Genomic DNA, 27,996 nt, shown 5'->3' on the forward strand with positions numbered 1-27,996 from the left:
ACCGCACGCCCTGCGTCACCTGTCAGCCGCGTTGCCGCTAATTTGCCATCTTCGCATCGCCGGATCACCGCACTGGCTCGCGCCCCTGATTGGCCGGCTCCGGCTTCCCCGTTGCCACCTCCACTCCGGCCGCATGCTCCCTTGAACCGCCGCCGGATCAAGCCCCTGCTGTAAGCCGCCTTGTCGGTCTCTAAGTCGCCATCAAGTTGCTGCACCGTGACCCGACCTGTCTGCCGTTAAGCTCGCCCCCCGGCGCCGAGCTGCTGCTGTGTTTCTGTTGACCAGTCATCACTCCGTCGACCCGTCGCCGGCTGCCGACGAGCCGCTGATCCCATGGCCCATCTGAGCCGCCATCCCGCTGCGACCCGGGCCACCGAACCACATCTGCCGCCGCTGCGACCCGTCGCGATTGTGGCCCCGTCTCACCGATGTGGCCTCACGTCGCCAGCGCTTCCGAACTGCCTCCCAGCGCCGGCTCTTGTACCTACCGGGGCCCGTGCTTGCTAACTCACCGAGTCCAGCTGCGCTGCTTTGCCTCCGCCTGGTCACCGCCCTCATCGCCGGCTTAACTGCTTGTCCCTGCTCTCGCCCACTCCTCTGCTGAATTAAGGTAGGGACAGGAGGGGGCGGGTTAGGAGAAAAAGAAGTCAAGGGATATATTGGAGATTCTGCTTGCTGTTGGTAACAATACTGTTAGCATATCACCAGACAAGGCGGGCCCTATAAGGTTTTCATCGAAGGGCACAATATTAAATTGTTCATTGGCTCTAATGAGGACAAAAATCAGTGGCCGGTCAGTTGTGGCAGTATCTGCCAGGATTCTCGCAGGTCAACACAAAAATACCTCGATACATACTACTAATTACAATGTACGGAGTTCAAAGTACATGTATCTGCGCCAGACTGCGCGTGGACCAAATCATCTGTCGTCCGCTCAGGTGATATCTGTCCAAACTGTTTCATAACAGGTTATTTTATTTGAGGAATAAATATTCCGGCCAGTATATTTTAATCATGCAGGACTGATGTTCATTATAAAAGCGATGTCATGTTATGAATAAATGTGGGTGCGAACCGCCGCCTCTGTGGCTTAGTCTGCAACAACAACACCGCGCCGGCTCTCCCATTTGTGCCGGTTTACAATACCACAGATAACTCACCAGTCCGCTTCTGCGGCCGACTCTCCCGTCCACGCTGGCTTACAATTCCGCGGTGGATAAATCACTAGCCTGGCATATCAGGTGAAATCCATCCAGTATATGTTATATTGCATATTATTTTCTTTAAAAAGAGCAATTACTTTGGCTTGCAAGTTCTCCCATGTAGGACTCAAACCGGTCTATATCACGGTCAACTACGGAGAATCTTAAGCCAACTCCTTGAGTCGACTTAAGACTCGGGGGCTACAATGGCATGACTCGGGAACCCCGGGTCGTTGGAGGGAATGATAACCCGGTTCCGGAGGCTGCTACCATATTGATGAAAATTTAAAGGCCGTCAGAAAATTGCCGGTTCAAAATAATGATTCCGGTTTAAAATCCGGTTCAAGAGATTTCTCTCTCCCGCAAGGTTTTGAAGCTTTCATATCCGGTTCAAACATCCGGCTCAAGGTACCCTGCTTTAATGACCATTGGGAGCTGATCGTATTCGAATTTAGCTTAACCCTTTTGGTATGACCCTGATTGTATTCGAATCAGAGTCGTTAAATATTCTCATGATCACTAGGGGGCTTCCTGTTCAAACATAGGTCGTATTCGAACCAAAGAGAACATAGCTGTCGATACCCTTTTGATCGGCGCACTGCTGAGCTCATTGGGGAGTTTCTTGGTCATATTTGAACCGTAGCTCAACCCCCTTTGGGAACCGACGTGGATCGTATTCGAATCAGCGTCGTTAAACAACTCTCAAGGTCATTTGGGGGCTTCCTGTTCAAACATAGGTCGTATTCGAACCAAAGAGAACATAGCTGTCGGTACCCTCTTGATCGGCAACGCCAAGGCCACTGGGGGCTATATGATCGTATTCGAATCTTAGCTTAACCCCTTTGGGACGGTTTTCTGATCGTATTCGAATCAGAAGCCTCAAAAATTTTGAAGTCTCTTTTTGCAAACAATTTTTGGATTTTATTTGAAGCTCTTTTTCATATCTAAAGTGTATATGAGTGGTTGTTATTTAACCCGGCTTGATTTTCAATGGTAAATCGCCAGCTTATGACAATCATCATCTATGTGGAAGCATTGGCTTCTAAGGATTGGGTTATCACCCTTACTGCACAGGTCATGTAAACCGGCAGTACAAATTCAATATCACAGTGGTTATATGTAAGATATTATGACCCGCCCTGCGGTAAACCGCCAAGGGATTTTGTGATCTACTTGTGTGCAGGATAAGACTACATTTGGGTGGTTGCCCGTCCTGGCTTTTAACGTTAAAGTCGCCAGGGCTTATGTTGTTTAAACTCTGTGCAGGATTTACAGGGCTATGACTTACATAAATGATTAAGTTCAAGCCCATCATCAAAGATTGAAATTGGTGTCTCAAAAGGGTTGTCAATTCTTGGTTTTCTCAAAGGCTATAAGCCGCCGGGTTATAAAATTTCCGGCTTACAATGGAGGCGTAATAAATTGCCATCAGCCAAGAGTCGCCGGGTATTTAACCTCCGGATTTACTTGTCAACAGATAAGGTATTTGAATCCTTAAATAGCCAAACTTGGCTGGATTTTCACTATGATATTGAATGACTGAGGTTTCAAACCGGGTTATTCAAATGTTTAATAGCCAGCATGGCTGGATTTTTATTATGGTTATCAGTAACTAATATTATGATTGAGGTTTTCAAAGTCGCTTTGGCGCAATGGCTATTATTTTATCAATGGATATGATTTATTCTACAATGAAAGGAATAGTCCCGAGTCGCTGCAAGCTTACAACCCGGCACTTGGGGGCTACATTATTCAAGTTGAGATTACATCAAATATGCAAGTCCCATGTCACTGCCAGCAGGCACCATGGCACTTGGGGGCTAATGCAAAGTCATTTTTTGCTCACTTCATTGAAGACCCGACTCATCACATTCTAAATGAGCCGGCCCTTGGGGGCTACCAATTGCTCCTGGCAACAATTCAAGACAATTCTAGGATGACCCGGCTACACTACTATGACTATAGCCGATTCATGGGGGCTACACAACTGGATTTTATTTAAAGCCATGGTGATAAGTCCCGGCTTATTCATGCTGATTAAACCGGCCCTTGGGGGCTACAGGTAATATGGATATAAGGGAGAAATATTTTTAAATTCTTTGTTTTGAGCAAACCAGATTGACCCGGCGTCACCAATCATTATGACCCTGTGTCTACAACCCGGCGACATCAATAATCATGACCCGGTGTCGGCAACAGTTATGACCCGGTGCTATCAATATTTACAAGCCGACAATTTTGGTTACGATAAACCGGCAAGTTTTACCTCTTCAAGCCGACTGAAAGTCAGATGAGTATTTGAAGACCAATATGTTTTAAGCCGGCGTTCTGGAAGCCGATTCAAGTGGGTTATTTTTTACAATATTTCTCTACAAGAGACTAATGTGAATAAATTGACTCTGAAGCTGGCCGATTGACCCGGATATTCCAGGAGAAAATGTCAAGGACTCAAGGATGATCAGGTGCCGGTTTACAAGAATATTTAACCCGGAGCACAACCTGTCAAATTTGTTCTTGTGTTTATATTGCAGGATCAGTTTAACACGGATAAATCCAAATTAAACTGGGGGCTAATGTCGGGGATATACCATGCGGTATGACCCGGCCGAACTTGGCGGCTCACAGAGACCCGGCGAGTATTTGGTGACTTACTGATAACCTCAACGGCGGGTCAGATAGAAGACAAGGCCCAAGGCCCAGAAGGCCGGCTCACGTTTATGATGGGCCGGCTTAAGAAGAAAGGGATGACGAATATTTCCTTTATGAGGAAGCAAGACCCGGACTTGTAATTAACTTGTAAGAGAAGATAGACTAGTCCTAGTCCTACTAGGACTCCACATGTAACCCGCCCCTCTAACTTATATAAGGAGGGGCAGGGCACCCCAAGAGGGGACGAAAAACAATCGATAGGGCTAAACACCGAGAGCCGGTTCCCGGCGACTCTCCCGTGATCATAATGAGACCTAGCCTCAAACAGCATGTAGGGTTGTTACCGGATGATGTTTCCCGGGGCCCGAAGCTGTCTAAATCCTTGTCTTGTGTTGCGTCTCTCAATTCCGCTCAACCCCTCTCAAGCTACCACATAGATGCGTTGGCCTCACGACTAAGTCCTGACACTAAGGACATCTGACGTGTTAATTCCACGACAGTGTACATTCACTCATTTTGCTCCGTATGTAGTCTCAATCGGAATCTCTAAAAAGACTTGTATTTAGGAACGGAGGGAGTAGAATTCATCGCATTTGCTTAGCACTTGATAAACTACTGCTGTCCATCTTAAAGATGATACTGGAAGCCAGTTTTACATAAACTTATATAATATGCGGTTACATAAATCATGACATAGCTGGTGGTATAGAAGGAAAGTATAACAGAAGAAATAGTTAACCTGCTGTTGCAGCCATTTTAGAGAGATAGAGAAGACGTCTTCTTTCAACAAAGGACAGCGACTTTCTGGTGCTTGTTAGGTCAGCATCTTCTCCAGGACTTGAAAGCAGAGCACAGGTATGAAGAGTCTCTGAAGCAGTTGAGAACTGATTTAAGCATATCTCGTGAAGCCATAAAAGATCGCTACGGTCTTTCAGAAAATTAGCCAGCTCTTCCTGGAATTCTTCTCCCAGCCTTAACAGCTTAGCGTAATGCCCGCTGCTGATTAGCTGTTTAAAAACGTAGAAACTGAATCCCCCGTGAGGTCCTATACTATCATGCTGCAACACAAGATCAACATAAGAGCCGTGTTCCATAACAATTTTTTGGTCGAGAGTGGAAAATATGCTAGGTACTAAAAAAATATTGATCCAAGACAAATTGGGGATATGATCATGTGATTTTACCATAAGATTGCGGAGGAGAACAGTATCACTGATATCATAGCAAATCTGCCACAACGTTTGGTACCCTTCATGCCGTTTAGCTGTTGCCAAAATAGGAGAAGTGACCTCTCTAAATATAGATTCTTTCAGATCAGGATTGTCATTGCCTTCACTTGACTCCTGGTAGATACGGGCATGTATTAGGTGGTACCATATTAAAATCAAATAAAACCGTAGAGCCAACATTGACAGTGTTTATAAAATGATACATGTTAAGTATGAACACATCCTGTCAAGAAACTGTCAACAGCAGATGGGCCAATCCAGAAAAATGTTGAGTTAATTAAATTACTAATTGTACAAATAGGCCTTTGCCATGGTTCTTTTTTATTTGGAATGTCATTCTAGCTGAAACTGCCCTTTGTTACTTGATGTCAAGCTATCATCCACTATGTTAATGCATACAAACTTACATTCATGTCAGATGAACAAAACATACACGTGTTATGATGAGAGATTACTAGTCAATGCATGTATACTTGTATAGTCCATATTCACTTCAATGAAAATGTTACTAGGGGAAATCAACCAAAGAGTCAACCAAGCAGCAAACCACTAAAATCTCATCTGAATGTCGATGTCACAGATTGCGTACTGAAAGGGTGAGTTGATACATAAATAACAAAATGCTCCAGAACTACAATTGCATACATACAAGTATAACACAAGTTTGAACCTCAACAGTCCGCAAATTGATACAAGACAGCTTAATCATATAAAATAAGCTATGGACCTAACCACACCATTTTCTGAGGGAATAAAGGATAGACTGAATTCTAAGATAGAACAATAAGATAAGAGTACAAGGAAATAAAGAGACATCATGAACTTGCAAAATATAAACGCGCAAGAAAAACATTAAGAAAATAGTGGCGTAGAATTAGACCAAACCTGATATTTTGCTTCTATAATTTGCTTTGCAAGATCATAAAGGGATCCAAGAAGCTCATCTCTCCGTTCACAGTATTCTTGGGCTAGCACACCATGGTCCTCCCCGCGTTCAAATTTGGCAGTTAATAGACCAATATATCCCTCCAGCAGTATATGTGTGAGTCCTTCCAGCTGAGACCATAGATTAGATTTCATTGGCATGCCTGCAGATCCTGGTTCTCTCAAAAGCTCCATCACAGATGATGCCAGATTCCAGATTCCAGACCGCACTACAGGCTGACTGTTCCATGTTATCAGTCCTTCAGGAGAAGGATACCAGTCCTTGTACTCCGCTCTGTAGTGCAATGCTGCCTGAACTAAGGTCACACAAGCATTTGATAACTCAAGTGCACGTTGCATCTGAACAGATGGGTGTTCTTCTCCGGTTATAATATACCGAAGTTGATGCGACAAACAATAAAATAGATCCTCTATATCAGAAACTCTACTGTAGAAAACTTCAGCATTATCACGATCCATTAATAGAACAGTGTTCCGTCGAGCTTTCTCACCAACCAGCTGAATGAGATTCCACAGTGCACCAGCAGTTGGGGTTTTGGACTGAGGTGATAAACGTGTGCTTGAACTCTGCTGGCTAAGCGCATTTTGTAATTCTCTCAGATGGATCATTCCAGAGAGCTTTTCTCCATGTTCCATGACACTTAGCATTGCAGCTCCTATGGAACAAAAAGGGGGGGGGGGGGGGGGGGGGGGGGGGGCAGCCCCAGTGCATGTAGCTCCCGCTTGCGCAGGGTCTGGGGAAGGGTCCGACCACTTTGGGTCTATTGTACGCAGCCTTTCCCTACATTTCTGCAAGAGGCTGTTTCCAGGACTTGAACCCGTGACCTCATGGTCACAAGGCAGCAGCTTTACCACTGCGCCAAGGCTCCCCTTCAAAAGCATAATGAAAATTATTTGGTCAGAAAATGAACTCATAGAACAGTATCAGTTCCCCTTATGTCTATAAATCGATATTGTAGTCTCTAGGTCCTACACATTGTTACAATACAAATTTAATGATTTCAAGAGAAGGGGGAGGGGTGGTCTAAGACAAATGCCTGATGATGAACAGATACTATAGCATACACAAGATACCATAATAGAAAGATCACATCAGTTTTGACAACAATGTGTAATATAGATAGCAGACAGGCAAGAACAATAAGTAACATAACCAATGGTTCCGTTTGATTATTTGTAACAGGGATAATATGAGTCCAAAATAAAAATAAAAGATAATAATGGCAAGAGAAGATCCATACTTTGTTTTGAAGAGAGTTCTTCATGGCACTTGGACAAGACAAGAAATTGAAGGAATTTCTCATGTTTTTGACGTTTCTCAGCAAGGGATGAAACAATTGTTGAAGCAAGAAATTCAGCTTCTCTAGTTGTTGTCCAGTGCTTAGATAATGTGTTTACAATAGATTTGCTTACTCAAACAAATACGTTCATCTCACCCTCTTTCTCAAATGCCCCTGCTACTCTAAGCTTTTGAAGTGCCTCATGAACAGCACCAGACAAAATAAAATCATGAAACAGCCGATTAAGTAACATCTCAGCCTCTTCATCAACCACAGCCTGCTGAGCTACGCCAGTTAATGCTGGCCTTTGCCTGTCTCCAGCACCCCAAGCCTCAGAGCTAACTCTTCTGGGAACAATACTAGCACTGAATGCCTGACTTCTCCTTTTCTCTTCAGCGACCGCTTCATTACAGCTACCTTTTCGTGATAAGCTGCGCTCTGGAGGCTCAACCCCACCAACTAATACAGCCTTTTCAGGTATTGCTCAGATTCCTGCCTTTTCTGTCAGAACAACCCAAGCTCCTTCATCCCTGTCCTCAGCAGACGGGATAATGGAAGCATCAAAAACCTTTCCAGCATCCCAAGGCAGATCAAATTGATAGAGTCGGGTGGAGCCCCTCCAATAGATGGCCACCGTTGCTTTTCCATCACCTGATAAGATGATCACTGAGCCAGAAGGCTTGCCGCCAGTTTTTAGCCTCATGGAGAACAAAAATTCTTCATCCTCCACTCGGGCTTTAGGGATTATCACCTGAGCAGGAGCTTTTTTCTCCAAAAACCTTTCACATTTAACCACATTGTTTTCCGATGGAAACTTTTGGTTAGATTTGTACAGCATTGTCAGAAGTGAACACTGAGTGTAGTTTGACCCACTCACCCGATCTTTGCAGAAGGTAGCAACAAGAATATTAAATTCCTTCCCACGCTCATCTATCTGCATGTCCAAAAGCCAAATGTTCTTTTGACCAGCTATGTCCTTTTTTATGCCCAACTCCCCATCACTACCAACAATTTCCTGAGACCCTAATATTTTTACATTGATTCCATGCAAGAGTGAGATGCCCCAGCATTGTATCCCCTGGCTAGTCAACAAAAAGAACTTCCGTTCAGCAGCCTCGGATGATTCATTGCTTGGCAGCCAAACCAAGGATCTTCCACCATTATTTTTCTGAGAATGATCAGTACCATTATCTCCTAATGTATCACGATGGACTTCTCTTCGGTGAATTCTCAGTGGTGAACACTGAAACAACCATAAAGCACCGGTTGGCTCAGAAGCAATCGCAATACATTCATGAGCGGCTCCTGGAACGGAAACTGCAATTAGCGAGTTAAACCTGTAACAGCCAGATATGGCATCACTTGCAGATGTGTCACTGTGGCCGAATAAACTAAGAACTGGACCCTTGCTACTACTTTCATCATAGATATCAGGCCAATACGCAATAGCTTGTGTTCTTCTGTTGCAGAGGATAACACCAGTCGAACTTCTTCGGTGCAACATATCTCCACTGTTCCTTGTTGATGGACCACTACTATGCCATCTCATGATGCAAACCGTCCAGTGGTTACCAGAGAGGGGTTTTCCATCTTTGTCTCCCACAAGCGAAGACGGGATCTCAAGTGCAAGACAATCTTTTGCAACAGCAGCTAAGTAGCTCCAGACAAAAAGCTCATTTCCACATATCATCCATGCAAGGGATGTTTCTTTGTCAATGCCACCTACAAGCATGCTCTTGCCTACAGGGGATACATAAACGGCATCTACAGTTCAGGATGGTAGAAACAAACTAGCAAAAGAAAAATTGCGCAGGCACCCAAGAGAAACCAGTTACCGGCAAAATTCCTCTGCAGAAGGTTGGCTTGTGCATTCCTCACGACTTGGGGAAACTCTGCTACGCGCACTGGTTGGATCTGGTCAGAATCGCCGGCCCTGTCGGTTTGCTTTGATGTCGAAATCCTAAAAATTCGCAAGAAACAGAATTTAGAAACATCATACCTAGGCGAACTGTGTCAAACTGTGAGCGCGCTAGCCTATTACGGTGAGGATGGCAAAGGGGTTCCTGCGCATCGCTTGCTTCCGGTGCCTCGACTAGATACAAGCATACGGTGAAATGCGGTGATTCTGGTGAAATCGAAGACAGGTGAGACGGAAGTGGGCGGGAGCAGTAGTGGGTGGTCCATGGGGCCGGGGTGCCAGTCGCGGGGCGGTCAGAGAGGGCGAATCCACCAGGCGACGGGGAGTGGGCGGGAGCAGGAGGAGGGGGTGAAGGGGTCGCCTCCTCCTTCTCCCTGCGGTGGAAGTGGGGTTTCCGTATCGCCGGCGAGAACATCTTTGGCGGCGGACGAGCTGTGCTGCGGCCGCCTCAAGCTCTCCGACTAGCCGGCCTTTTTTCGGCGCTCTCCTCCGGTGGGCTAGGGTTTTACTAGTGTTTTGAGTTCCTTCCTTTTCTCTCTTCTTTGCGTTTTGCCCCTCCTTAGAGATAGAAATACGGAAACGCTAGTTGGAGGTTGGAGCTAAGGGCCTCTGTGTAATACATGGTTTTAAAAACAGAGAAATAGAAAAGGTTACTTCTCTCACGACTCTTCCGATCCAAATGCATTTAAATTTCCTTTTTTAAAGAACTCACTGCTATAAAGATTTGGTAGAAGTACAAAGCACGCCAAACATAATAAAAATTACGTCAAGGTCCTTGGACCACCGAATGACCATTATTGCTGCCAGGACAAGCCATCGAAGCGCCATTGTCGCTACCCTCATATCGAAATCAGTCTGACCTCGTCGGTGACAACTATGAAATTTTCGAGCACGTGCCCCTAAGGACCAGCGCAATCGTCGCAATTGAACCATTGAATTGATCTAAAGAACCTCACACCAAATATCGTCATTGCATACGCACGACTAAAAAACCCTTGCCCGCAGGCCCGAGGAGTTGGCACAAATCAACGCTAGAGCTTCATCTAATCCATCCTGACAAACGAACTTGAGGGGAATCGAAGCCCTGAAGACTGGCTCGAAGGAGAAGCGTCGGCATTCGCTCAAGTGTTGCCCTGTGAAGACTAAAAACCCTAACCTATCAACTAGTCGGAGCTGAGGCAACAACATACATCTTCCCGCCACCCTCCGTCGAAGCGGCCAACAGAGAGGGGGGGCAAATACATGGGCTTGCTGGCAGAGATCGAGAGAGGAAGGCTTTGCCCTGGTCGCCTTGTGAGATGAGAAAAAAAAGATAGGTTGAATTTTATTTAAAATTTCATTAATCCAAAACTATTATAGGTTTTGATTAGCTTTCCTTTGTAAGAAAAAAATCAAGTCCCCATTGACATGGCTTGAATCTGCGTTGGTATTTCTCCAAAGAGGAATGGATGATGCAACACAGCTACGGCAAGTATTTCCCTCAATTATGAAACCAAGGTTATCAATCCAGTAGGAGAACTAAGCAACACTATGTAAACGGTACTTGCACACAAAAAACAAATACTTACAACCCAACGTGCAAGAGGGGTTGCCAATCCCTCTACGGTAAAAAGATAGATTAAATTGTATGAGATTGGATAAATAGATCTAGCAAGAACACACAAAAAGTAAGTAATGAAAAAGTGCAGCAAGGTATTTTTGGGTTTTTGGAATAGTAGATCTAAAAACAATATGATAAAAGATAGACCCGGGGGCCGTATATTTCACTAGTGGCTTCTCTCGAGAAAATAGCATACGGTGGGTAAACAAATTACTGTTGGGCAATTGATAGAAGAGTAAATAGTTATTACGATATCCAAGGCAATAATCATGTGTATAGGCATCACGTCCAAGATTAGTAGACCGACTCATGCCTGCATCTACTACTATTACTCCACACATCGACCGCTATGCAGCATGCATCTAGTGTATTAAGTTCATGAAGAAACGGAGTAATGCAATAAGAACGATGACATGATGTAGACAATATCTATTCATGTAGGAATATACCTCGTCTTTTTATCCTTAATAGCAACGATACAGGCGTGTCTCGCTACCCATTATGTCATTGGGTGAGGACACCACAAGATCGAACCATCACAAAGCACCTCTTCCCATTGTAAGAAAAATCAATCTAGTTGGCCAAACCAAACCAAAGTTTCAAAGAAGAAATACGAGGCTATAACAATCATGCATATAAGAGATCAAAAAAACTCAAATAATATTCATAGATAGATCTGATCATAAACTCGCACTTCATCAGATCCCACCAAACACACCGTAAAAAGTCATTACATCAAATAGATCTCCAAGAACATTGAGGAGAACATTGTATTGAGAATCAAAAAGAGAGAAGAAGCCATCTAGCTACTGCCTACGGACCCGTAGGTCTATGATGAACTACTCACGCATCATTGGAGGAGCACCAATGAGGATGATGAACCCCTCCGTGATCGTGTTCCCCTCCAGCAGAGTGCCGGAATAGGGTTCTAGATTGGATCTCGTGGTCTGAAACTTGCGGCGGTTGGAATTCTGTTTCGATGACTCCCCTAGGGTTTCTGGAATATCTGAGGATTTATAGAGCTGAGAGGCGGTGCAGGAGACCTCCATGGGCCCCACCACCCATCAGGGCGGGCCAGGGGCCTCTGGCGCATCCAGGTGGGTGGTGGGCCCCATGGGCCTCCCCTCTGGTGCTTCCTTGGCTCCCAAGCTGTCTTCTGGTTCAAAAAAAACTCCAAAAAGTTTTGTGGCATTTGGACTTTTGTTTGGTACTGATATTCTACGAAGTGAAAAACAAGCAAAAACAGCAACTGGCACTGGGCACGATGTCAATAGGTTAGTCCCAAAAAATGATATAAAGTTGCTATAAAATAAATGTAAAACATCCAAGAATGATAATATAACAGCATGGAACAATCAAAAATTATAACGTATACCCATCTTCGAAGAAGCCAAAAGGCTGTATTGTGCATTTTTTAACTGTATTTGCGCAACTAAGGTTTATCGATCATCAAGTAGACACATCGTCCACGGACTATTAAAGGAGAAAGCTAGAGAGATGATCATTCCATTTATAAGAAACTTTATATCAAAACAAAACCTAGCTACTCCATGTGCCATCTCGTTAACTTCTCGCAAACGGTGCTTGAAATCAACCTTCACAGTCTCATGTTGCAAGTTTATGCATTGTGCAAAGATAGTCACTCCACCATCCATCACATACCATATCTTGTTTACTTCATATGAGCCTGAATCCGCTCGAAAGGCGTGACACCCCAACCCGGTTGCCAAAACCGTGGCTATCCCGTAGTGCTATAGCTTTTGGTCAATAGTTGATTCAACGTTAAATATCTTTTTTTAAACTTTTTGTGCTTACATAGAGTGTATTTGGTTCAAAGTATAGGCTTGAATGACTGCGAGTATTCTGTATAATTGGCTAGGGGTAGCCATTTTTCTGGTTGGGTGTGTGTGTAGGAGAAGCCAATTTTTGTTTTGGTTAGGAGGATATGAAAGGTGGTTGGATATAGCCATTTGAGTGTTTTATTTAAGGGGTGAATGGTGGATAGGGATCATGACGACATGTTTGATTCAAGTGTAGAGATTAGCTCCGTAATTTGTAAATTTTACACAAAAGTATCGATTATCAAAATACATTGTTGTTGTTACAGAAACATTTTTTGACTAGGGTATCCTTAGTAGTGTGGTTGATGAAATATAAGTATATGTGTGTACGACAACCTTATACCAGAGGTGCCAAATGTCACGTCGATGTTTTTAAATAGGTCCAACCATTTCCTAACGTGTGAACTACGTCTTATGTGAGGAGATTACTTTGGTTTAATCTTATCCTTTCTATGGTTATGAAACTGAAACTGTTGTGGCACATCTTACTAAGTTGAATGACATAGCCACCCTTTTTACTCATGATGAGAAAACTCGCTATTACTATATTCTCAAATTATTTCCGTTCTCATTAAAGGGCGATGCTAAAGCTTGGTACAATACTCTTGCTCCTGGTTTTGTGCGTAGTCCCCAGGATATGATTTATTACTTCTCTGAAAAATATTTCCCTGCTCATAAGAAACAAGCTGCCTTACAGGAAATATTTAACTTTGTGCAAATTAAAGAAGAGAGTCTCCCACAAGCTTGGGGAAGGCTTTGCCAATTGCTTAATGCTTTGCGTGATCATCCTCTAAAGAAAAATGAAATACTTGATATCTTCTATAATGGACTAACCGATGCTTCTAGGGATTTCCTAGATAGTTGTGCTGGTTGTGTTTTCAGGGAACGAACTATTGAGCAAGCTGAGGAATTATTGAACAACATATTGAAAAATTATGATGATTGGACTCTTCCTGAACCACCGCCTAAACCCACTCCGAAGAAGAGGGGTATATTATATCTTAGTCCTGAAGATATGCAAGAGGCAAAGAAATCTATGAAGGAAAAAGGTATTAAAGCTGAGGATGTTAAAATTTTACCTCCTATTGAAGAAATACATGGGCTTCATACACCACCACCACCTAAGGTGGTAGAGGTAAATTCTCTAATGAAATTCAATGATAATGACAACCTCACAATATGCACCCTAGCCAATGCCTTTATGAGTTTGAGAATTACATTAGAAAGCAAGATCACTTCAATGCTAATGTTATGAAACAATTGAAATACAATTTTGATATGATTGCTCGCTTGAGTGACTTGCTATTTAGAATCTCAAATGATGTTAGAGGTGTAGGGAAGCATGCTTCTATGGTTCAAACTCAGTTAGAACAAGTTGCTAAATCTCAAAGAGAGTTGCTAGATGAAATGAACAATAACATACATGACTTTGGTGTTAGAGTAGCAACTAGAGGAGGTAAAATGACTCAGGAACCACTTTATCCTAAGGGACACCCAAAAAGAATTGAACAAGACTCCCAAAGAGCTAACACTGATGCACGTAGTCCTTCTAAAAAGAAAAAGAAAAAGAAAAATGATAGGACTTTGCATGCTTCTAGTGAACCTGAAGTAGAAAAACCTCCTGATAATGATATGAATTTTCTATCTCTGATGCTGAAACTCAACCAGGTAGTGAACACTCATCTTCTGATAATGAAAAAGATAATGATGAGGTTCATGAAGACACTCACACAAATAATAAAGAACCAGACAATGATGTTGAGATAGAACCACCAGTTGATCTTGATAACCCACAAACCAAGAATAAAAGATATGATAAAAGAGACTTTGTTGCTAGAAAACACGGTAAAGAAAGAGAACCATGGGTTCAAAAACCTATGCCCTTTCCACCTAAGTCAACTAAAAAGAAAGATGATGAAGAATTTGAACGCTTTGCTGAAATGTTGAGGCCAGTCTTTTTGCGTACTCGCTTGACTGATATCCTTAAAATGCTTCCTTATGCAAAGTATATGAAAGACATCATCACCAATAAGAGAAAAATACCGGAAGCTGAAATCTCCACCATGCTTGCTAATTATACTTTTAAAGATGGAGTACCTAAAAAACTTGGAGATCCGGGAATACCAACTATACCTTGCTCCATCAAAATAAATTATGTGAAAACTGCTTTATGTGATTTGGGAGCTGGTGTTAGTGTTATGCCTTTCTCTTTATATAAAAGAATTGATTTGAATAAGCTCACACCTACTGAAATATCTTTGCAAATGGCTGACAAATCAACTGCCGTACCTATTGGCATTTGTGAGGATGTGCCCGTTGTTGTTGCTAATGTTACTATTTTGACTGACTTTGTTATACTTGAGATGCCCGAGGACGACAACATGTCGATTATTCTTGGTAGACCCTTTTTAATACTGCAGGGGCTGTTATTGATTGCAATAAAAGCAAGGTCACTTTTCATATCAATGGTAATGAGCATACGGTGAACTTTCCGAAGAAACAATTCCAAGTGAATGGTATTAATGTTATTGAAAAATCTCCCACAATCACTATTGGAAGTTTCAACTACCTCTACCTACTATTAAAAAGAAATATGAAATGCTTATTGTTGGGGACATTCATATCCCCGTTGAGGTAACTGCCGGGGAACGTAGTAATTCAAAAAAATTCCTACGATCACGCAAGATCTATCTAGGAGATGCATAGCAACGAGACGGGAGAGTGTGTCCACATACCCTCGTAGACCGAAAGCGGAAGCGTTTAGTAACGCGGTTGATGTAGTCGAACGTCTTCACGATCCAACCGATCGAAGTACCGAACATACGGCACCTCCGTGTTCAACACACGTTCAGCTCGATGATGTCCCTCGAGCTCTTGATCCAGTAGAGGGTCGAGGGAGAGTTCTGTCGGCACGACGGTGTGGCGGCGGTATTGGTGATGTGATCCGCGCAGGGCTTCGCCTAAGCACTACGACAATATGACCGAGGTGGTAAACTGTGGAGGGGGCACCGCACACGGCTAAGAAACAACTGTTGTGCTTTTTGGGGTGCCCCCTGGCCACGTATATAAAGGAAGGGGAGGAGGAGGCCAAGGAGGGCTCGCCAAGGGGGAGTTCTACTTGGACTCCTAGTCCAAGTAGGATTCGCCCCCCCCTCCTTCCTTCCAACGGAGAGGGAAAGGGGAAGGGAGAGAGAGGGAGAAGGAAAGAGGGGGGCCGCGCCCCCTCCCCTTGTCCAATTCAGATTGGGGCAAGGGGGGCGCCACCTCCCATGGCCTGCCTCCTCTCCTCCACTATGGCCCAATAGGCCCATTAACTTTCCTGGGGGGTTCCGGTAACCTCCCGGTACTCCAAAAATCCCCGATCTTCTTCGGAACCATTCTGGTGTCCGTATATAACCTTCCAAAATATATCAATCTTTACCTCTCGACCATTTTGAGACTCCTCGTCATGTCCGTGATCTCATCCGGGACTCCGAACAAACTTCGGTCACCAAAACACATAACTCATAATATAAATCGTCATCGAACGTTAAGCGTGCGGACCCTACGGGTTCGAGAACTATGTAGACATGACCGAGACACATCTCCGGTCAATAACCAATAGCGGAACCTGGATGCTCATATTGGCTCCTACATATTCTACGAAGATCTTTATCGGTCAAACCGCATAACAACATACGTTATTCCCTTTGTCATCGGTATGTTACTTGCCCGAGATTTGATAGTCGGTATCATCATACCTAGTTCAATCTCGTTACCGGCAAGTCTTTTTACTCGTTCCGTAATACATCATCCCGCAACTAACTCATTAGTCACATTGCTTGCAAGGCTTATAGTGATGTGCATTACCGAGAGGGCCCAGAGATACCTCTCCGATACACGGAGTGAAAAATCCTAATCTTGATCTATGCCAACTCAACAAACACCTTCGGAGACACCTGTAGAGCATCTTTATAACCACCCAGTTACGTTGTGACGTTTGATAGCACACAAAGTGTTCCTCCGGTATTCGGGAGTTGCATAATCTCATAGTTAGAGGAATATGTATAAGTCATGAAGAAAGCAATAGCAATAAAACTAAACGATCGTTATGCTAAGCTAACGGATGGTCTTGTCCATCACATCATTCTCTAATGATGTGATCCCGTTCATCAAATGACAACACATGTCTATGGTTAGGAAACTTAACCATCTTTGATTAACGAGCTAGTCAAGTAGAGGCATACTAGGGACACTCTGTTTGTCTATGTATTCACACATGTACTAAGTTTCTGGTTAATACAATTCTAGCATGAATAATAAACATTTATCATGATATAAGGAAATATAAATAACAACTTTATTATTACCTCTAGGGCATATTTCCTTCAGCCTCCCACTTGCACTAGAGTCAGTAATCTAGATTACATAGTAATGATTCTAACACCCATGGAGTCTTGTTGCTGATCATATTTTGCTCATGGAAGAGGCTTAGTCAATGGGTCTGCAACATTCAGATCCGTATGTATTTTGCAAATCTCTATGTCTCCCTCCTTGACTTGATCGCGGATGGAATTGAAGCGTCTCTTGATGTGTTTGGCTCTCTTGTGAAATCTGGATTCTTTCGCCAAGGCTATTGCTCCAGTATTGTCATAAAAGATTTTCATTGAACCCAATGCACTAGGTATTACACCTAGATCGGATATGAACTCCTTCATCCAGACTCCTCCATTTGCTGCTTCCGAAGCAGCTATGTACTTCGCTTCACACGTAGATCCCGCCACGACGCTCTGCTTGGAAGCGCACCGACTGACAGCTCCACCATTCAATATAAATACGTATATGGTTTGTGACTTAGAGTCATCCGGATCAGTGTCAAAGCTTGCATCGGCGTAACCATTTACGACAAGCTCTTTGTCACCTCCATAAATGAGAAACATATCCTTAGTCCTTTTCAGGTATTTCAGGATGTTCTTGAACGCTGTCCAGTGATCCACTCCTGGATTACTTTGGTACCTCCCTGCTAAACTTATAGCAAGGCACACATCAGGTCTGGTACACAACATTGCATACATGATAGAACCTATGGCTGAGGCAGAGGGAATGACTTTCATTTTCTCTCTATCTTCTACAGTGCTCGGGCATTGAGTCTGACTCAACTTCACACCTTGTAACACAGGCAAGAACCCTTTCTTTGACTGATCCATCTTGAACTTCTTCAAAACTTTATCAAGGTATGTGCTTTGTGAAAGTCCAATTAAGCGTCTTGATCTATCTCTATAGATCTTGATGCCCAATATATAAGCAGCTTCACCGAGGTCTTTCATTGAAAAATTCTTATTCAAGTATCCTTTTATGCTATCCAGAAATTATGTATTATTTCCAATCAACAATATGTCATCCACATATAATATTAGAAATGCTATAGAGCTCCCACTCACTTTCTTGTAAATACAAGCTTCTCCAAAAGTCTGTATAAAACCATATGCTTTGATCACACTATCAAAGCGTATATTCTAACTCTGAGAGGCTTGCACCAGTCCATAAATGGATCGCTGGAGCTTGCACACTTTGTTAGCACCTTTAGGATCGACAAAACCTTCTGGTTGCATCATATACAACTCTTCTTTAAGATATCCATTAAGGAATGCAGTTTTGACATCCATTTGCCAAATTTCATAATCATAAAATGCGGCAATTGCTAACATGATTCAGACAGACTTAAGCATCGCTACGGGTGAGAAGGTCTCATCGTAGTCAACTCCTTGAACTTGTCGAAAACCTTTCGCAACAAGTCGAGCTTTGTAGGCAGTAACATTACCGTCAGCGTCAGTCTTCTTCTTGAAGATCCATTTATTCTCTATGGCTTGCCGATCATCGGGCAAGTCAACCAAAGTCCACACTTTGTTCTCATACATGGATCCCATCTCAGATTTCATGGCCTCAAGCCATTTCGCGGAATCTTGGCTCATCATCGCTTCCTCATAGTTCGTAGGTTCGTCATGGTCAAGTAACATGACCTCCACAACAGGATTACCGTACCACTCTGGTGTGGATCATACTCTGGTTGACCTATGAGGTTCGGTAGTAACTTGATCTGAAGTTTCGTGATCATCATCATTAGCTTCCTCACTGATTGGTGTAGGAATCACTGGAACTGATTACTGTGATGAATTACTTTCCAATTTGGGAGAAGGTACAATTACCTCATCAAGTTCTACTTTCCTCCCACTCACTTCTTTAGAGAGAAACTCCTTCTCTAGAAAGGATCCATTCTTAGCAACGAATATCTTGCCTTCGGATCTGTGATAGAAGGTGTACCCAACAGCTTCCTTTGGGTATCCTATGAAGACACATTTTGAAGGAAATATGCCCTAGAGGCAATAATAAAGTTATTATTTATTTCCTTATTTCATGATAAATGTTTATTATTCATGCTAGAATTGTATTAACCGGAAACTTAGTACATGTGTGAATACAACAAAACATAAGTGTCCCTAGTATGCCTCTACTTGACTAGCTCGTTTATCAAAGATGGTTATGTTTCCTAACCATAAACATGTGTTGTCATTTGATGAACGGGGTCACATCAGTAGGAGAATGATGTGATGGAGAAGACCCATTCGTAAGCTTAGCATTATGATCGTTACAGTTTCATTGCTACTGCTTTCTTCATGACTTATACATGTTCCTTAGACTATGAGATTATGCAACTCCCGAATACCGGAGGAACACTTTGTGTGCTATCAAACGTCACAACGTAAATGGGTGATTATAAAGATGCTCTACAGGTATCTCCGAAGGTATTTGTTGGGTTGGCATAGATCGAGATTAGGATTTGTTACTCCGTGTTTCGGAGAGGTATCTCTAGGCCCTCTCGATAATGTTCATCACTATAAGCCTTGCAAGCAATGTGACTAATGAGTTAGTTGCGGGATGAAGTATTACGGAATGAGTAAAGAGACTTGCCGGTAATGAGATTGAACTAGTTATGATGCTACCGACGATCAAATCTCGGGCAAGTAACATACCGATGACAGAGGGAACAACATATGTTGTTATGCGGTTTGACCGATAAAGATCTTCGTAGAATATGTAGGAGACAATATGAGCATCCAGGTTCCGCTATTGGTTATTGACCAGAGACGTGTCTCGGTCATGTTTACATAGTTCTCGAACCCGTAGGGTCTGCACGCTTAACGTTCGATGACGATTTGTATTATGAGTTATGTGATTTGATGAACCGAAGTTTGTTCGGAGTCCCGGATGAGATCACATACATGACGAGGAGTCTCGAAATGTTCAAGAGGCAAAGATTCATATATTGGAAGGTTGCATTTGGACATCGGAATGGTTCCGAGTGTTTCAGGCATTTTTTCGGAGTACCGGGAGGTTACCGGAACCCCCCGGGAGAAGTTATGGGCCTTATGGGCCATAAGAGGGAAGCACACCAGCCCACAAGAGTCTGGTGTGCCCCCCCTTGGGCAGGAGGCCGATTAGGACTAGGAGAAGGGGGCCGCCCCCCCTTTCCTTCTCCTTCTCCCTTCCCCCTTTCCTACTCCGTGTGGGAGGTGGAATCCTACTAGGACTAGGGAGTCCTAGTAGGACTCCACACCTTGGCGCGCGCCCCTAGGGCCGGCTGCCTCTCCCTCCTTTATATACGGGGGCAAGGGGCACCCTAGAACACACAAGTTGATCTTTTAGCGGTGTGCGGTGCCCCCTCCACAGTTACACACCTCGGTCATATCGTTGCAGTGCTTAGGCGAAGCCCTGCGCCGGTAAACTTCATCATCACCGTCACCACGCCGTCGTGCTGAAGGAAATCTCCCTCGGCCTCAACTGGATCAAGAGTTCGAGGGACATCACCGAGCTGAACGTGTGCAGATCGCGGAGGTGCCGTGCGTTCGGTACTTGGATCGGTTGGATCGCGAAGACGTTCGACTACATCAACCGCGTTACTAAACGCTTCCACTTTCGGTCTACGAGGGTACGTGGACACACTGTCCCCGCTCGTGGCTATGCTTCTCCTAGATAGATCTTGCGTGATCGTAGGCAAATTTTTTGAATACTACGTTCACCAACACATTTCTCCAATTTGGGTTCGAGCTTATCAGGTTGAAGCTTTTTCACATAAGCATCGTAGCCCCAAACTTTAAGAAACGACAACTTAGTTTTCTTGCCAAACCACAGTTCATATGGTGTCGTCTCAATGGATTTAGATGGTGCCCTATTTAACATGAATGTAGCTATCTCTAAAGCATAACCCCAATACGATAGCGGTAAATTGGTAAGAGACATCATAGATCGCACCATATCTAATAAAGTACGGTTACGACGTTCGGACACACCATTACGCTGTCGTGTTCCAGGTGGTGTGAGTTGCGAAACTATTCCACATTGTTTCAAATGAAGACCAAACTCATAACTCAAATATTCACCTCCATGATCAGATCGTAGAAATTTTATTTTCTTGTTACGATGATTTTCCACTTCACTCTGAAATTCTTTGAACTTTTCAAATGTTTCAGACTTATGTTTCATTAAGTAGATATACCCATATCCGCTCAAATCATCTGTGAAGGTCAGAAAATAACGATACCTTCCGCGAGCCTCAACACTCATCAGACTACATACATCAGTATGTATTGTTTCCAACAAGTCAGTTGCTCGCTCCATTGTTCCGGAGAACAGAGTTTTAGTCATCTTGCCCATGAGGCATGGTTCGCAAGCATCAAGTGATTCCAAAAGCCCATCAGCATGGAGTTTCTTCATGCGCTTTACACCAATATGAGCTAAACGGCAATGCCACAAATAAGTTGCACTATCATTATTAACCTTGCATCTTTTGGCTTCAATATTATGAATATGTGTATCACTACAATCGAGATTCAATAAAAATAGACCACTCATCAAGGGTGCATGACCATAAAAGATATTACTCATATAAATAGAACAACCATTATTCTCTGATTTAAATGAATAACCGTCTCGCATCAAGCAAGATCCAGATATAATGTTCATGCTCAACGCTGGCACCAAATAACAATTATTTAGGTCAAAAACTAATCTTGGCGGTAGATGTAGAGGTAGCGTGCCGACGGCGATCACATCGACTTTGGAACCATTTCCCACGCGCATCGTCACCTCGTCCTTAGCCAATCTTCGTTTAATCCATAGCCCCTGTTTCGAGTTGCAAATATGAGCAGCAGAACTAGTATCAAATACCTAGGCGCTACTACGAGCATTAGTAAGGTACACATCAATAACATGTATATCAAATATGCGCCAAATACTTGGGGCAGTTTCGCTTCCAGTGACCAGTCCCTTTGCAGTAGAAGCACTCAGTTTCAGGCTTAGGTCCAGACTTGGGCTTCTTCCCTTGAGCAGCAACTTGCTTGCCGTTCTTCTTGAAGTTCCCCTTCTTCTCTTTGCCCTTTTTCTTGAATCTAGTGGTCTTTTTAACCATCAACACTTGATGCTCCTTCTTGATTTCTACCTCCGTAGCCTTTAGCATCGCGAAGAGCTTGGGAATTGTCTTTTCCATCCCTTGCATATTATAGTTCATCACGAAGCCTTTATAGCTTGGTGGTAGTGATTGAAGAACTCTGTCAATGACACTATCATCAGGAAGATTAACTCCCAGCTGAGTCAAGTGGTTATGATACCCAGACATTTTGAGTATATGTTCACTCACAGAACTATTCTCCTCCATTTTGCAGCTATAGAACTTGTTGGAGACTTCATATCTCTCAACTCGGGCATTTGCTTGAAATATTAACTTCAACTCCTGGAACATCTCATATGCTCCATGACGTTCAAAACGTCATTGAAGTCCCAATTCTAAGCGGTAAAACATGGCACACTGAACTATCGAGTAGTCATCAGCTTTGCTCTGCCAGGCGTTCATAACGTCCGTAGTTGCTCACCCTGCAGCGGGTCTTGCACCTGGTGGTGCTTCCAGGACGTAATTCTTCTGTGCAGCAATGAGGATAATCCTCAAGTTACGGACTCAGCCCGTGTAGTTGCTACCATCATCTTTCACTTAGCTTTCTCTAGGAACACATTAAAATTAAAGAGAACGGTAGCACGGGCCATTGATCTACAATAACATAGACATGCAAAAACTATCAGGTACTAAGTACATGATAAATTAAAGTTCATATTACTTAAGAACTTCCACTTAGATAGACATCCCTCTAGTCATCTAAATGATCACGTGATCCATATCAACTAAACCATGTCCGATCATCACGTGAGATGGAGTAGTTTTCAATGGTGAACATCACTATGTTGATCATATCTACTATATGATTCACGTTCGACCTTTCGGTCTCAGTGTTCCGAGGCCATATCTGCATATGCTAGGCTCGTCAAGTTTAACCCGAGTATTCTACACATGCAAAACTGGCTTGCACCCGTTGGATGTGAACGTAGAGCTTATCACACCCGATCATCACGTGGTGTCTCGGCATGACGAACTGTAGCAATGGTGCATACTCAGGGAGAACACTTATACCTTGAAATTTAGTGAGGGATCATCTTATAATGCTACCGCCGTACTAAGCAAAATAAGATGCATAAAGGATAAACATCACATGCAATCAAAATATGTGACATGATATGGCCATCATCATCTTGTGCTTTTGACCTCCGTCTCCAAAGCACCATCATGATCTCCATCGTCCCTGGCTTGACACCTTGATCTCCATCGTAGCGTCGTTGTTGTCTCGCCAACTGTTGCTTCTACGACTATCGCTACCGCTTAGTGATGAAGTAAAGCAATTACATGGCGATTGCATTTCATACAATAAAGCGACAACCATAAGGCTCCTGCCAGTTGCCGATAACTTTTACAAAACATGATCATCTCATAAAACAATTTATATCTCATCACGTCTTGACCATATCACATCACAACATGCCCTGCAAAAACAAGTTAGACGTCCTCTACTTTGTTGTTGCAAGTTTTACGTGGCTGCTACGGGCTTCTAGCAAGAACTGTTCTTACCTACGCATCAAAACCACAACGATAGTTCGTCAAGTGTGCTATTTCAACCTTCAACAAGGACCGGCCATAGTCAAACTCGATTCAACTAAAGTTGGAGAAACAGACACCCGCCAGCCACCTGTGTGTGAAGCACGTCGGTAGAACCAGTCTCATGAACGCGGTCATGTAATGTCGGTCCGGGCCGCTTCATCCAACAATACCGCCGAATTAAAGTAAGACGTTGGTGGTAAGCAGTATGACTATTATCGCCCACAACTCTTTGTGTTCTACTCGTGCATATATCATCTACGCATAGACCTGGCTCGGATGCCACTGTTGGGGAACGTAGTAATTCAAAAAAATTCCTACGATCACACAAGATCTATCTAGGAGATGCATAGCAACGAGACGGGAGAGTGTGTCCACGTACCCTCGTAGACCGAAAGCGGAAGTGTTTAGTAACGCGGTTGATGTAGTCGAACATCTTCACGATCCAACCAATCCAAGTATCGAACGTACGGCACCTCCGTGTTCAGCACACGTTCAACTCGATGACGTCCCTCGAGCTCTTGATCCAGTAGAGGGTCAAGGGAGAGTTCCGTCAGCACGACAGAGTGGCGACGGTATTGGTGATGTGATCCGCGCAGGGCTTCGCCTAAGCACTACGACAATATGACCGAGTTGGTAAACTGTGGAGGGGGGCACCGCACACGGCTAAGAAACAACTGTTGTGCTTTGGGGTGCCCCCTGGCCACGTATATAAAGGAGGGGGAGGAGGAGGCCAACGGCCAAGGAGGGCGAGCCAAGGGGGGGAGTCCTACTTGGACTCCTAGTCCAAGTAGGATTCGGCCCCCCCTCCTTCCTTCCAACGGAGAGGGAAAGGGGAAGGGAGAGAGAGGGAGAAGGAAAGAGGGGGGCCGCGCCCCCTCCCCTTGTCCAATTCGGATTGGGGCAAGGGGGGGCACCACCTCCCGTGGCCTGCCTCCTCTCCTCCACTATGGCCCAATAGGCCCATTAACTTTCCCGGGGGGGGGGGGGTCCGGTAACCTCCCGGTACTCCGAAAAATCCCCGATCTTCTTCGGAACCATTGCGGTATTTGTATATAACCTTCCAATATATCAATCTTTACCTCTCGACCATTTCGAGACTCCTAATCATGTCCGTGATCTCATCTGGGACTCCGAACAAACTTCGGTCACCAAAACACATAACTCATAATACAAATCTTCGTTGAACATTAAGCGTGCGGACCCTACGGGTTCGAGAACTATGTAGACATGACCAAGACACATCTCCGGTCAATAACCAATAGTGGAACCTGGATGCTCATATTGACTCCTACATATTGTACGAAGATCTTTATCGGTCAAACCGCATAACAACATACGTTATTCCCTTTGTCATCGGTATGTTACTTGCCCGAGATTCGATTGTCGGTATCATCATACCTAGTTCAATCTCGTTACCGGCAGTCTCTTTACTCGTTCCATAATACATCATCCCGCAACTAACTCATTAGTCACATTGCTTGCAAGGCTTATAGTGATGTGCATTACCGAGAGGGCCCAGAGATACCTCTCTGATACACGGAGTGACAAATCCTAATCTTGATCTATGCCAACTCAACAAACACCTTCGGAGACACCTGTAGAGCATCTTTATAATCACCCAGTTACGTTGTGACATTTGATAGCACACAAAGTGTTCCTTCGGTATTCGGGAGTTGCATAATCTCATAGTCAGAGGAATATGTATAAGTCATGAAGAAAGCAATAGCAATAAAACTAAACGATCATTATGCTAAGATAACGAATGGGTCTTGTCCATCACATCATTCTCTAATGATGTGATCCCGTTCATCAAATGACAACACATGTCTATGGTCAGGAAACTTAACCATCTTTGATTAATGAGCTAGTCAAGTAGAGGCATACTAGGGACACTTTGTTTGTCTATGTATTCACACATGTACTAAGTTTCCGGTTAATAAAATTCTAGCATGAATAATAAACATTTATCATGATATAAGGAAATATAAATAACAACTTTATTATTGCCTCTAGGGCATATTTCCTTCAGTAACTTAGTGATTTACGAAAGTTCTTCGGTTTCATGCTAATTGAAACTGGTTGTTAATAAGACTTCATCAACCTTATTAATGGATCATTTTTTAGAGGTATGAAGTTCATGAATTGAGTGAGCACTACCTTTTGTCCCTACTTTTTGTTTTATGTTTTTATTAGTTAAATAAAATAAAATGCCATGTTTTATCTGTTTTCTAAATTTCCCGTGGAATAAAAAATGACCCGAAAATAAAAGTTCTCAGAATGCTATGAAAATTTAATATGATTTTTTTCTGAATATTTAAGAATTTCTGGTGCAAATAACATCAGAGGGAGGTGCACCAGGTGGGCACAACCCACCTGGGTGTGCCAGGACCTCAGGCGCGCCCTGGTGGGTTGGTCCCCACGTGGCCCCCCTCACTTATCCCTTCATACCACTTCATCACCTACCTCCAGAAAAAATTCACCATTGCTCTCTCTCCCGTGTTCTTGCTCTCAAACCCACGGATTTCAATCTCTTTGCTCGAAGCTCCATTTCCGAAACTGTTTCGGGGGATTGTTGCTTGGTATGTGACTCCTCCGTTTGTCCAATTAGTTTTTGTTTTAGTGGTTTATATTTTGAATAATTAGCTACCCTTGGTGCTGCTGTAGATGAGCTTGCATGTTGAATTCTTAGAGTTCCAAGTATTTTGAATGATTGCTATGGCCTCTAGGCATCCCTATGAGTAGTTGCTATCTATCTTTTTGTTGAGAAAAAATTGTGGACTCAAAATTTCATAATTTTTGTTCATAGGAAAAGGATGAATATCTTTTGGAAGTTTGCTTCCAAGAAGAACTCCAAGGGAGTTATTGGGGAGTCATCTGATAGTGATCCCCATACCCGGAGATTGGCGGAAGTACGGCCGTGCGAATGGCCACATACCCCATTCATGGAAGGGGCTGGAATCCTTCAAGAGTTTGCACAATATGCTGCCAATGCCGGCCTCACCGACTTCATTGCAGCTGAATGTGAACAGTGTCATCTCCTTAGAAACACCTTTGTGCAAAGTTTTACTTTCCTTCCTAGGAATAATCCCCCTGAGGTGCAGTTTAATTTATATGTTGAACCCCATCAGATACCACTTACTGAAATTTGTGAAATATGCTTGCTTCCTTCTAATGGTGGTTTGGTAGAGCCTAGGCCTACAGAGTTTGAAGGCTTTTATCGTACTCTAACAGTGGGTGATGAGAACACTCGGATTGGAAAAGATAATTATACTTATAGGCATGGATGAAAAAAAAGCTTGGAAACTAGTTCAAATCGAACTCAAAAGCAACTAGGCAATCCAACTTCCATTGAAGCAGCTTCCCTGGAACTAGCTGCCATTGTATCGGTTGGTGCCATTTCTTCTCTTGGAGGCAGGGCAAGTCGAGTATCGCTGCTGCTGGCTTGCATTTTCCTGTTGTTCATTATTTTACTCTTTTCATTGCAAAATGCTTGCTAGAGAGAAGGTGGGTGCACTCAGTGCCCAGACCTTGCTGTTTTACGTCGTGCATTTGAAGGCGACAATACATACAACTTGGGAGCTATTGTGGCACGTCGCCTTCACATTAATAAATCCAAGGGTAATATTCATGGTGGTATTTATGCTACTCGCTTGGCTGCTCGCTTTAATGTTGAGATACGCCTGCATGATTATCCTTTGCCAAAGTTTACCTAGATCGCGCAACCATGGAACACCACCAGTTTATTGCTATTGATTACCCTAACATCCTTATTCCGTATAACTTGGTTTTTTAGTGTGAGAACTCATGATATTATTTCATTGCCTGCACCTGCTTTGTTTGATCCTATTGCCAGGCGTGGATACAGGATTATGCCTGCGGATATCATCGTCTACCGGAACAACCAGGCTACAGCAGAGGAGGAGCCTCAACAGTGGGATCCGTGGGTGCCCGCTCCTTAGCACCCCGACTATTATCCAGGCTACTGACTGATTACCAAGTTAGGCCAAAAGCCTAAGCTTGGGGGAGAACGTATTCCCACTGACATTACATTCATGTTCACACATTTCATTCTAGTTGTCGGTGTCACACTTTTTCATTGTATTATCCATGTTAAATTTATTTTCTCGCTTTCTTCTTGTGTGTTTGAAAAACCTTGAGAAAATACAAAAATATTTCCTGCTTCTTTTTGATTTTTCTTTCTAGAGTAGTTAGCTGTAGCACTAAAAAGAAAACCCAAAAATATTTCCTTGTTCTTCTTTTACTTGTTGGGAGTTTTCCCATGTAAATAGTTTTTCTCGTTCTTGCTTTTCCCTTT

General features: G+C 43.4%; 1 pseudogene; it reads right to left on the bottom strand.

Annotated features, from left to right (window-relative positions):
- Positions 1 to 9,751, bottom strand: part of LOC123098273 (nuclear pore complex protein NUP133-like) — a 14,311-nt pseudogene extending 4,560 nt beyond the window's left edge.
- Positions 9,752 to 27,996: the final 18,245 nt, after the last annotated feature.

The sequence above is a fragment of the Triticum aestivum genome, chromosome 4D (assembly GCF_018294505.1).
Source record: "Triticum aestivum cultivar Chinese Spring chromosome 4D, IWGSC CS RefSeq v2.1, whole genome shotgun sequence".
In the NCBI taxonomy this organism is placed as follows: Eukaryota; Viridiplantae; Streptophyta; class Magnoliopsida; order Poales; family Poaceae; genus Triticum; species Triticum aestivum.